Raw genomic sequence first — 12611 nt, forward strand, 5'->3', positions numbered from 1 at the left:
TTTATTTTAAAATATACCAAGTACTTTTTTCTATCGTTGTAGAAAGTTATTGTTGTCTATCTAATTAGTATATTCGGTGCATACTTTAGACAAGCACTCCAACTCTGTTACAATTGATATAAACTCGAAGACAAAAGCGAATTTGCTGAAATATGTATAGATATATTCAAAATGTAAAGATCGAAATAGAAACTAAAATTCCTTTAAAAAGAAAACCGACTTGACTACACCTTCTTTATTATTTGAGAAAGGTATTGTTATCAATCTAATTAGTATCTTTGATGATGCATTCTTTGGACAATAATTCCAACTATTTCCCTATTGTTTTGGAAAGTTTTTGTTTTTAATCCAATTAGTATCTTCGATGATGCATACTTGAGACAATAATTCCAACTCTTCAATAATTAACATAATATCAATACACGTGGAGCACTTTCCCTATTAATTTAGAAAGTTATTATCACCAATCCAATTAGTATCTTTGGTACATACTTTAGAAAAGAATTTCACTTTTGCAAAGATTAATATAACATGGATATATATACTATATAATGCTTAATTAAAACTTTTTAATTACTTCGGACGAATTGACTTATGATTTCAATAAAATTCAACTTTTATATTAAGGACGCCTACAATTGCACTTTAAAAGGACTTAACGAAATGTCAAAAGTTACAATTTAATACATACATTGTTTGTTAATGTTCCTTTATTTTTATACTCAATATTGCATTCTTTTAAAAACTTATTTTTTTCTTCAAAACAGGTACAATAATTTAAATGAAAAAAAATGTTAACTCTTTTTTTAATTATTTTCTTTATATGAAAAACACCTCCATAAACGTCTAAACAGCGGAAATTGAATCTAAGTGTTCAAAAGAAAAGTTTTGAAGTATATAACTGAGATTCCCATTCTATATATAAAAGGTAACTAAACAAAATCAAAAATCAAAGATATTTAAAAGATCAACTGGGAGCTAAAGAAAAAAGATTCTATGAATGTGAAGAGATGAAGATTTTAGACTAATATTCTAATATAAACCCCCAAGTAAATTTATTAAAAATAAAACTATTACAGCAAAGTAATAAAACTCTAGTATAATATGCAAACATAAATGTCAAGTACCGCTTTGGGTCAGTTGGTTAAGGAGCGCTGACTCTGAGCTTCACATTTGACAGGGCACGAGTTCGATTCCTGGTACTTGCAGAATTATTTCCTAGACCACTGATGATGGGTATTTGGCATTTGATAATACTCGAAACAGTTGTATGGTCAGCTAAAAATTAAATAAATTAAATAAATTAAATAAATTAAAATAACATAAAATGAATTTTTGTTTTTGTAGTTCACTATTCTTCGAAAAACCTCTTTATATTATAGCTTAATATAAATATCAAAGAGAACTATTAACACAAAACATATTAAATATTGTAACAAACACTACAATGATTAGAAATCCTTTCAGAAAATTGAATTTATAGTCAAGAGAATAAAGCTCGCTGTACAGACTAACAGTTCCATTACAGGTTGCTCTCCTACAATTTAATTGATCATATGTAGAATGTAGAATATTTTTGAATACCTGAGTTAATATTTGAAGCCCTTCTTTTATTTTTATAAATTATTTTTCATTCTTTGAACAATAAAATAACTTTTTGAAGTTAATGTGCGTCATCCGGATGTGCAAATATATTGTTCCGAATAGTGTGACGATCTTGTCACAAATTATTTCATATAAATATACTTATTAATGTTTTTATTATTTGCATTGTATTTAGTTTTAATTATGTTATCTATAAAAATAATATGAATATATACCGAACTATTATTTCCTATGACTAAACTAGTTAAACATTGAGAAAACATCTCTTATAAATACATAAGGAAACCTTTTTATGAAATAATTAAAGCAGTTGCAAATGGCATTCGTCTGATATCTCTCAACTGGACGTTAATTCAAGTTTTTGGATCGGATAAAAGTAAAGTGCGCCTTTTAAGCAAAATATATCAGACAAAACCAAGTTAATGCGATTAAATAGCTCCAATTCAGCAAACTACGAACTAGAAAGCTCGAGCAACGCTGATGCCCAAAAAATCTGTTATCTTTACATCAAACGACACACAGTGTGCCAAAACAGAAATTAGCAGAGCAAAAATTTGTATTTTCTGTATCAGTAGAGATATTGAAATGAAATTTTTCTAAGACTTAGGAAAATTCATAGTTTTTGAGATAACTAAGAAAATGTGAAAATGAACCACTTTCGGCCATAAATTTAGATGGGTTCTGGTATGCCGATCAAATTAGATTCAAAAGATTTCTCTACTGGTTTAAAAAATACAGAGTTTTCATCGTCTACTATCTGTTTTGGCATACCGTGCGACGGAGGACTTTAGAAACTTTTATAAATTATAGGAATTGTCAAACATTTCCTCACCACAAAAATCAGATTATTCAATAAAAACGTTAAAACATCACTACCCTTAAATAATACTTAAATAATTAAATAATACAATTCTAATGTTTCAATTCCCATTTACTTCACCATGTGCTACATATAAAAGATTTAAAGCAGAATACAGCTACTTGAATTGTTAATAGATGGTTTAATATAAATAATAAAAATAATGGATCGTTTGTAAAGCTATCAAAAATTTTATCATTGACGAAGCTCGTATATATAGTTTATAATTTTTGATACGTTTATAATTCAAAGATGTTCTTCCCCATACCATATAAGCATCATGTGGAATATATGAAGTTGTATTAATTTTTTTTTATAACCGTAGATATGTTGTGTTTTTCTTCGATGACGCAGAAAATACGAGTTCATACTTGATCTATCAAGTTTTGACTTATTGTCTACACGAAGAGTTATATTCAATAGAGAACTGAGAACACCTTGTGAAGTATATTGCGAAGTATATTATTTGAAACTAACCGTTAAAGAAGTTTGATGAAAAGGTTTCTACAAGTATTTTGGGGCTTTCGTTTAATCTTAATTTTTTTTTTTTAGGAAATGAATGTCAAATTAATCAACGTTGATTCAATTTAAGCTTGCTTAATTAAAAAAAAGAGTTCATAGAATTTAATTTAGAATTTACTGGGTATTTATTTATATGTGGATTAGCTTTTGTGTTGGTAAGCTGGAGACGTAGAAAATTTCTAATAAGCAGTTATCGCAGTTAACTCGCAGTTATCGAAGAAAATAATCAATATTGAGGAAAGCAATATTATCACTCTAGCACAGTTCCGGAGTCACTCTAGAAATTACTGATTTATATTATCAAGACCGATAAGGTTGCACTCTTTCTCGGCTACTATTTGGTGGTGTCATTGATTTTGTTACATTATAAGCAACTGGGGAGAGTTGAGGAAAAATTCCCCTAAAATTCCACACAACATATTTCAAGTTTCTATCATTTATATAGCCTGAGATATGGTCGTTTAAAAATGTGCTTACAATGCCATTTCTCAAAACAACATGGGTCCATATCTCCTAGCAAAAAAAAATTTAATAATATTTTCCGAGATATACGGGTCTCTTTATTTCATGAAAGTAGCTCATAAAAAAAAAATTTAATCAAAAGGATGCCCGATTTGTAAAAGAATGACCTAGTATATACTTTATATAATTACTACTTCATACCATTCGTATCATTTTTCTAACAGAAATTTATGGCAATACGATTAGTCAACTGTTAGCATATTTGGTATTCATTTTACTACTTCAAAGTTTATTATATTTGCAGTGTGATAATCTTGAACACGTCCTTATGTCTCGCATTAAGTTTATAGCACCGAAATGACTATTTATGTAATGAAAAAAGAAATAAAATTTTTTGGTTCTATATTAAGTACTACTATATCCTTTAAAAATGAAATATTCTCATGGGTAAGTGTTGTTGTAAAGAGCATAAAACGTTTTTTTATGTTCAGAAGCTTTACAGAGGAGATATAGTTTGACGGTCGTAAAAAAAATTACTTGAGAAACTTCAACGAAACAAGAGAAAAGTGCAATGAAAATGCATAAACCAAAGACGCAAGATGCATTTCATGGGTAAAAAACTGCGTAAGCTTAATCCTTTGGCATTTACAGTCCTTTTTCCGTTTTTATTCTGTACTGTTAATAAAAATGTGGCAATCCTTTTCAAATATGCAAGAATATTCCATTAGTAGATGGCGAATGCATAATCCTGTTTGTCATCATCATCACTTGATTTAACAATGCATGGCATGCATACATGAATATTAAGAAGGAATTTTTTATAGCAGTGCAGACGAAAGCAACGAATTCATTTCGGAAAAACTTGGAAATGGATATATAACTTTATGACATTTATATAGAAGCTAGTGAAATGTATGTCTGCTTTAAGAACAATAAAAATGTTTTACTATAGAAGTGCAGTGGTAAACATGTCGAGAACACTGTTATATATTTACTTTTGGAATAGGGATTTCAAATAGATAATTTTATCTAAAATATACAACAGGTTGTAGTTTATCTGTCCTCTGCTCTTTTTTGAAAAAAAAGCGTCCCAATAATTTGTACTAATTATAAGGGCATTAGCCTCATATTCTCCCCATACAAAGTCGTTTTAAGTGTATTTTGTAAAAAGTAAATCACATGACAATTTACTCACTGGACCTTGTCAATACAATTTTAAGCATGATCTGTTTATATTATATATTAATACTGCAATTCATTTAGAAATGTTCACATAAATAATATCAACATCGTTCTCTTTTTTGTCGATTACAAGCCAGTAATCGATACCCTCATAAAGTGTCACGTTAATGCCTGCGCTCTATATCCTTAGAATCTATTACTTTTCTGCAGAAGAGCGTTTAGCAGTAACCATATTTTTGTTAGCATAGAATAAATAGTGTTAGATCATTTTCATAGCGTATCAAGATTCAGATAATGTTTTATTCTTCCTTGTGAATTCTACAATATGGGCTTACACAAGACAGATCTTCATCGAGCTTAAACAAACCTTTACAAGTATCATATTAGTACTGTTTTTTCTGCCACTGAAAAGAACTTGGTGAATCATTTAATAAAATTAAAGTAAATTAATTAATTTAAATTATTTTAATTTAATTTATGTTAATTCAATGTAAATTAGTCTTTTTTAAGAATAATTTAAATCTTCATAAAAGAATTTACACTCATTAAGTTGTGATTAAAACATTAATTTTTTGTGATTTGTTTAATTTTTTTATTTAAGATAATATATTTTTTAATCAAGCAATTGAGAATTGTTTTTTTTTGACTATATCTCATTCTCATGGTTGAAACGAAATATAAAACGGGATATATTAACTACTCTTACTATGAAGTTGAATGAAAAAAGTCACTTTATCTGCTGTTTTTGTTAATTGTCGAATTAAATTCTGCTAACAAATAACTCCGGCTCCATGGACGACCATAGGACACACTTCATCTGTTATCAAATGGAAAAGAGGTTACATTTATGAATAAATTAGGTGATTTGTTTTTTGAACTCATTCTACATCACATGAATTTATTGGAACCGCAAGTGAATGTGAGCTCACATCCTTGCGTTTCCGTGTATATATGAACTTCCTTGAGAATGTATGAACTAGGAAACGTGCTGGTAATATATAAAAAAGGTTAATTTATTGCATGAATGTTAATCAGTTCTCCTAACCGCATCGTATGTACTGTATGTGATATTGTTTTTTTGAAAAAAGTGAAATAAGGAAAATATATTGCACGGATTGAATGTGTTACTATACAATATAGGACACTGGTTTACCTTAAAGGGATGATGTTATTAAAAAAAGAGGTTATAAAGTGTAATTTAAAGTTATGTATGTAATAAGTATCAGTTTAAAATCGGATTACAAAAAGTGAATTCTACAAATACTAATACGGTACAGTTTTTATAGACTAAGTAAAAAATTAAATTTTTAAAAATTAATTAATTAATTAAAATAAAAATAACTATTACCATAATTTGAATATGTTTTTAATGCAGAAATGTTGGAAAATACGAGTATCATTTTAATTATTATTATTATTGTTATTTGTTTTTTCGGCAACAAACATCGCCTTGAACTATAATAGTCACACATCACGTCACTGTCACTTTATATACTGTTTAACAGTCAAGTAAACTGAACTTTTCGTTTGATCCTTATGTTTTAAGGATGCCGGGCTTCCAATAAATGACTAATTCAAGTACTGTTGTATATAATATTATGTGAATTGGTGTACTATGCCAACTTACAACAAGAATTCACACCGAAATAAATAGAGTTCTTTAAGTACCTGATTACTTAAAAGAAATGGATTTTCTAATTTATATTTTTATGAAATCAAACCGTTTTTTTAAACACATTTTGACATTAGTTTTATTATTAATAACTTTAATATATAATGTTTTAAACATTAACAATCAAAGAATTAATCAATACCATCTCTTAATTGGTTTTTCTAGCCCATAAATATTTTTTCTCTATTTAATTGCATTTATCTGTATTCATAAACTCTCCTATTCATTTTCTAAGAAGATGAATTTTAATATTTATTTTTCATTAACTATTCCATTAAGGATACAAAAAAATTCATTAAAATATTGTGTGGTAAGCAATACTCATAGACACTCTCAGAATATAATTACTGTTATTGTTTCCTTGTCACTTCTATTCTATAAAGTAGGATTGTTTAACTGAAATAGGGTCTCGTTCCGTCAGGCGAATACTTTTGTTTTATTCTTGTGTTTCTATTCAGATATAACTTTCTATAATATTTAATTGATTTGAGAAAACTCACTTAATATAAAAATCGATTTAATATTATTTAAAAATATGATTATATTATTTTGATATAATATCGTAATTGCATTATGGAAATGCGTAAATTGTTGTTCATGGCGTATGAGTGACAAATTTCTTGTGAAGAAGATTCGTTGCGAAGGCAGAGTATTATTGACACTTATTTGTTACTATATTATTTTATTGTTTTTTTTTCATTATTACATAGTTACATAGTTATTATATTGTTAATAATAAAAATAAACGTTAGCGACTTTCAGAGCAACGATGGCTTGTTTTTCTTGTTGATGTCGTAGTCCAATAAAATCGCCAGTTGCTTTTTTGTTTATGCTTTTCCAAGTGAGGCATCTACTACGTTTTTATTCACCATTCTAAGTAAAGGAAAGTTTTCTATTATTTATTTTAAAAATAACAAATGTTTATTAGGGTGTGATGAGGATAGTCTTCTGTTGACACAAAGAAGAAATTCTCTAGTCGCCGTTAGTCTGCGTTTCTGGAAAATATTTTTGTTTCATGTCAAACAAAAGGTACAGTAAGAAAACAAATAATTAATTTGCATATAAAAGCTCTAAGTTCTAATAAAATTTTTTTTTGAATTTTTTTATATTAAAATATTTTATATTTAATATTAATAAATTTTATGTTATTGCTTTTAAGATTAATTGAAGTACTTGAATTGCAAAGTTAAATGTCGTGATCTTCTCACAGATTATAAATCTCTATGATACAAATTAGTTTTGTAGTTCACAACGTATTACTCTGCTTTTAATCCAAACTTAATAAAATTTAATCCATCTTATAAAAATTTGTACTAATTGTAACTCTACTTACGCAGTTTATCTGTTGAAGCTTTTTTTTTGTTTGAGCTGAATCCATTTTAGACAAAAACCGAGAGGTCAGACAATTTACCCAGAGATTAGGGTTTGATGTTGTGCCAGTCAGTCTAATAAACCAACTGACTCAGACTTTTCATTGTAGTATGGAATTATTTCTAGGTCCTACGTTAAGACAGGATATGCCTAACATTAGCAGTGGCTATTTCTGTAAACTGCTTTTTTTCCAAATTGTTAATACTTTTTTAAATTTTTCATGAAAATTATAAATAAATAAAAAATGATATCTCTTTTGAAGGTAAAGATTAAGTGAATTCATTTCGTTAAATGACTACAAAAACGTTGATAACACATTAATATTAATTAAATTAATTTAATACAAATTCAGTTTAAAAAATATTAAAAAAATTATTTTAACTAACTAACATGAGGTCAGAAAATATTAGCGTTTCCAAATTGATTAAATATTATTAAACATATTTTCATCAAAATAATTCTTTTTAACAAAATAAATAGTAAAGGTTGACCTACTAACTAGAGAAAGATTAGTTTCTGAAAATTTCTTAAATCTCAGATAAAATCACAAATTAACTTTACTTCTTGGAAATATTTGTGTTTAAAGTATTTGTTTTTCTTTATAGACTTCTCTATATATAGATTTCTCTTAGATTAGTGCTCAATAATCACAGTTACAATATGACTTTTATTTCAAAAGTATCACTTCTACCCCTCAATGGAAATATCACCGAAACACATCGAATTTCATAAAGTCTCTCTTTGTTGGGTTCTTGGTGATAAGAGTTTTGATGAAGACGAGGCAGCAGATTATGTGACTAAAAGACACTCTGAAATATTCATAAATGATGCCAACACTTCGATATAAACCGCGATGTATGAACTTTTTAAGAATATAGAAAAATTTACTATTGCGGTAACAGATGAGTTGAAAATCATGAAGACTGTTAAGTCACTAGGACCTCATAGCACTATTATATTGCTATTATACCGACGATTTATCGGTGGCATATTCCAACAAATGAGTTTTGCAGGAATTGCAAAATTTACTTGTGGCTTTACTCCACTTGTGGGGTATCTTAAAATTTGTTTGGATTTGTTTAGAACTGAATAGTGACCTCAATGTTTTGGCAATCATTTCATTGTTCTAGTAAGGATGACGAAAGTGGCCTTAATTTTATTTAGAAATCCAAAGGCCTTACTTACTTGTTTTTCTAAAACAATCCATTATCATAACCTTCCACAATAACAATTGATGAATAGTCTAACATTTTTTTTTTTTTTTTTAAGTTTTCTAAATAAATAATTGTTTAAATGACTTCAACACAAATGAGAAGGGAAATTGTTTAAATCTAAACTCAATTTTTAAAATTTATTTTTGCATTTAAAAGTTTTTATATAAAAAATTAGAAAAATTGCAGAACATGACTATTCCTCTTTTATCTTTTGTTGTTGCTACAGGGGATTTATTCGAGAAAGAAAACAAACTTGACTTCTAGAATAAGAACAAAACTGTCTGGAGTGCAGGCGTGACTTGAATGCGATGTAATTCTAGATGAAATCAAATTAAAGCGATTTCCATTGAATAACTGAGCTCAGTGCATTGGATGAAAACAAATTTTTTCAGTACTTAGTATTTGCATGTACATGATTCGAATCTTAACTATGAATCATGATTTTATTATTATTTATTAGTCATTTGCTTTATACAATCGTTAAGCCATTATTAAAAAACAATGTAATTTAGTTGTTATAATAATATAATAACTAAATAACATTGTTATATACACAATTACATAATAATATATATTATAATAATATCATATGTATATAATGTTCGAGTTAAAAGGCCTGACAGTCATATCATTGTTTTGATTTTATGGTTTGTAATTCATATTAATAAATAAACAAATAATATAACTAAGAATATTTGTTAGACGGTTTCGAATAGCAAAGAAAAGACAACTACAAAAATTTTAGTTAATTTATTGAAATTTGGCTGAACATAAAACGCTGTTTCGAGAGTTGCCAAGTACTCATCATCAGTGGTCCTGAGAGACCTAATATCAGATTATGAAGATAATATGTTATTTAATTAATTTTTTAGTTTTTTTATGCTTGTATCACTTGTTGGTAATTACTTTTTTTTGACTATATCTCATTCTCATGGTTGAAACGAAATTTAAAACGGGATATATTAACTACTGTTACTTTGAAGTTGAACGAAAAGAGTCATTTTATCTGCTGTTTTTTTTAATTGTGGAATTAAATTCTACTAACAAATAACTTCGGCTGGATGGACGACTATAGGACACACTTCATCTCTTATCAAATGGAAAAGAGGTTACATTTATGAATAAATTAGGTGATTTGTTTTTTCTCATTCTACATCACGTGAATTTATTGAAACCGCAAGTGAATGTGAGCTCACATCCTTTCGTTTCCGTGTATATATGAACTTCCTTGGGAATGTATGAACTAGGAAATGTGCACGTAATATATAAAAAATTATATACAATATAATTTATTGCATGAATGTTAATCAGTTCTCCTAACCGCATCGTATGTACAGTATATGATATTGTTCTTTTGAAAAAAGTGAAATAAGAAAAATATATTGCACGAATGGAATGAGTTACTATACAATATAGGACACTGGTTTAACTTAAAGGGATGATATTATTAAAAAAAGAGGTTATAAGGTGTAATTTAAAGTTATGTATATAATAAGTATCAGTTTAAAATCGGATTACAAAAAGTGAATTCTACAAATACTCATACGGTACAGTTTTTATAGACTGAGTAATGACATAGAGTTATTAAAATGGTAAAACAAATAGTTCGATAGATGTTTTGAGAAGAGATAGTAGGGTATGATCAAATTAGTAACAATTTATAGAGAAGTAAGGATGTGGGTTAAAGCAATCATAATTCAGCAATCCACTGTTTGTTTCTTTGAACTTACATATATGCATATGGCTTGTTAACTACTTTAGAATAAAAAATACAATAACTTGGCTTTACAATTTTTTAAGATATTTTTAACAATTTCTAAGGCTCCTACCATTTCGTAGAAGATTTGCAATAGTGGAAAAAAAAATGATACAAAATACCAAATAGTTGGTAGTAATATTCGTTATAATATCCGTAAGATTAAACATATTACTATTGCGGAAAAATAAAATTATTCCTTAAAATAGTTTCGGAATATCCCCTACCAGTATATATTAGTTGAGAGTTTAGCTGAGCTCTTTCTGTGTTCAAGTTTCTAATAAAATGTAAAACTACTCAACAATGTGTAGGCATTTGTGTGCAATTTGGCCATTTTCCACTAAAAGAAAATCCAATACTTTAATTCAGATGCCCAGTAGAGATTTAACCTATCATGTTTGCTAACAGGTTATTGTAGGTAAGGAAACCATGCTAATAAATTAAGTCTACTCTACCTTTACCCAGCTCATATACAATGGTGATTCAACCCCTGAGTTTCTTTACTATACAGTAACACAATGGACCAATAGACTTAGGTACATCTTCTACGGATCGCATGTATAACCTAACCTAGCCGAAAACATTCATCCATCGTGTTCGGTCGTTCTATTTGATTGTTAGAAGATTGTTCCAGAATCTCTATGTAGTTTTCATTGAACCAAATAAAGTTATGGGTCTTGTAGTCTGAGATATTGTTCTGTTAATTTATAGCACTAATTTATCTGGAATAGCTTTTATAATTTCCTATCCGACGAAGCTCTCAAACTACTTTGACAGAAACTGAACATATTCCATGACATTTGTATAAGAAGTCAAATTTCATACAGAACTCTGGTGTTAAAATATAATAATGTACGTATATGAAAAATATAAAAATTAAAATACAAGAAATTCCTTCCGTTCTTCAACGTATTAAAAGTTATATTTTCCTAATAGTTATCGAAAAACAAAGATCGCCTTTACCAGCATTTGAGGAAAAGACACCAGATCACTTGTGTCACTGCCTAAGTTAATATAGACGCAGTCTTAAGCTTCTGGGAGCTATATTCTTAAATTCACTCAACAATGTGTTACGTATTGTATTTGGTTAGATACTTGCATTCATTAATGCGTCCGATCATTAAAGGCTCACCTAAAATGTATCTAATAATATTACAAATGTCGCAACAAAACAGCTTTCTTAATTAAGCGCGGGAAATTCGTTCGTACTTCCCTATCCCTACCTTTCAAGCCACTATAAATAAATTAAAATGAAATAAATAAATTAATTATTATTCAAATACTTATCTCTCCTATCTCTTTATAAATTAACTTTATTTAAATATCAAAAAAAGCTTTTTATAATATAATAAGAATCTATTTAATAATAATCTATTTTAAAAATTAAGAATATATTTTTTATATATCTGTTATATGTATTTTATATATATATATATATTTATTTTATATATATGTTAAAGGTTTCCTTATATTGTTTGAGTTGATAATTTTTCTAAAACATTTTTTTATTGAAATATTTCATACACATTCCAAGTAACCCTAATTTTGCTGTTGTGCAGGACTGAACTGAAATATTATTCTAGTAAAATAAACTATTCTTATTTGTTTAAATACAATTATTTTTTTATATAAAAATATTATGTTAAACCATAAATTAAACAATATGCTGGGCAATAAGTCATTCTCGAAATATTTTTATTATCATTATTGTTACTCCAATATGTTTTTGTCTAAGTTGATGTGATTTTACACACTTTAAGAATTGTAAAAGTAAAGAAAACATAATTAATTGTGTTTTGACACCAACAATATAAATCACATGTCCTTCCCAATTTCCTTCTCGAATCCATTAATCCTTCCATTTCAATTACAGAACCGAATTCTGTGCCGGTGGCATACAAATTGAATTTTGTAATTTAAAACATTTTCGTTCGAATGTTGAAATGTTATTTCATTTTACTTATTTAC

The sequence above is a fragment of the Teleopsis dalmanni genome, chromosome 2 (genome assembly GCF_002237135.1).
Source record: "Teleopsis dalmanni isolate 2A chromosome 2, ASM223713v2, whole genome shotgun sequence".
In the NCBI taxonomy this organism is placed as follows: Eukaryota; Metazoa; Arthropoda; class Insecta; order Diptera; family Diopsidae; genus Teleopsis; species Teleopsis dalmanni.